The sequence below is a fragment of the Temnothorax curvispinosus genome, unplaced genomic scaffold (assembly GCF_003070985.1).
Source record: "Temnothorax curvispinosus isolate PA1 unplaced genomic scaffold, ASM307098v1 QBEX01001093.1, whole genome shotgun sequence".
In the NCBI taxonomy this organism is placed as follows: domain Eukaryota; kingdom Metazoa; phylum Arthropoda; class Insecta; order Hymenoptera; family Formicidae; genus Temnothorax; species Temnothorax curvispinosus.
This window is the reverse complement of record NW_020210873.1, coordinates 28,112-29,670: the sequence shown is the minus strand read 5'-3', so window position 1 is coordinate 29,670 and position 1,559 is coordinate 28,112.

Below are 1,559 nucleotides of genomic sequence, written 5' to 3'. Positions count from 1 at the left end.
CTTATATTTAAGACCGTCTTAAGTACAATCTTAAGATGTCATTAACCAATCACAAAGCCGTATTAGCATCTTAAGACATTACTTAAGACGGTCTTAAAATAAGAACCGACTATGAATACCGGCCTAAAGGCCATTGCACGTAACAAAGTTTTAGTCATAATCGTAAGGCCGTAAGAAAATAGACCAATCACAGTTGTTTATTCTCCTTGAGCTCGAAGAATAATCGAGTGTGATTGGTCTATTTTCTTACGGCCTTACGATTATGACTAAAACTTTGTTACGTGCAATGGCCTTAAGTCCGTATCTACAATGGGTACAATGGGTGTAGTAAAGCGGGGAGCACACACTTCTGCACGACGCATAATGCGTAAGCATAAGAAAATTGATTGGTTCATACAAATGTGCATAAGGAAATAGACCAATCAGTTTTCTCATGCTTACGTATTATGCGTTATGCAAAAGTCTGTGTTCCCCGCTTAAGCCTCAAGCCGTAAGCAATTGACCAATTACAGGCGAATGTGAGGAGAATAATCGACTGTGATTGGTCAATTTCTTACATCTTGAAGCTTACTACAGCTATTAGTAGATACGGACTGTGGGTTTTCAGTAGTTTAGTAATTTCCTAAAAATTACTAAGTAATCTCTAGAAAAGTTTAATAATTTCTAGGGAAGTTTAGTAATTTCCTAGAAATTTTCTAAGAAATTACTAAACTGCTGCTCGCTGCTGCAGCATTTCACTGCCCATGAAATTTTACCTTTAGACTTTAGGTTTGTTCGCGTCGCATACTCCAATATACACCAGGCCTGCGTTCAGAAACTTTTACCCAGGTAGAGTAGGAGTAGAGTTAGAGTTGACTTCGGGTTACTGTCGTTTATGGACGACGAAATCACGGGTTAACATGGCGTTCTTCCATCAAGCATTGAATATGAGTGAAAATATGGCAGCGCATCAGGAAAATAGTGTCCGTATCCTTTTTTGTTCGCCGGTTCTTGTGAATAACTTTAACCTAAAAAAGGCGTGTTTCGAGAACATGCGTTATGTGCCCCTTATGTGACGGAATCTATATATGTGCGCATGTCGAGTAATTTCTACCTACCTCCTCGACGTGGGTAGAAATAGTTAACTCGAGAGTTGACTCAAGCGTGTTTCTGAACGCCACAAATGGGTCAACTCGGCATTTCTGAACGCCTCGAGTTAACTAGAGTTAACTCGAGTAAGGTTTCAGAACGCAGGCCAGAGAGCACTTGGATCACGAGTAAAGGTTGCGATTGGAGCAGATGAGTTTTTGGAGTGCGTTGGAGTGAGTAGGAGCATGGTGGGGCATGCGACGCGAACAAACCTTTTTACATTTTAATTGAGATAGGACTATTCTTCTGGATCTACAAATTTAATCCAATCAGCCCATAGCGCTTACTAAGCGCTGACTTCTGCTGAACGCAGCCAATACCTTTGCGCATGCGCACAATTTCTTAATATCCTGCAATATGCATAATGGAATTATTTATGTTTTCCTTAATAAATACTGTAGATAATTAGTTTTTAAAGGTGGAGCAAATTG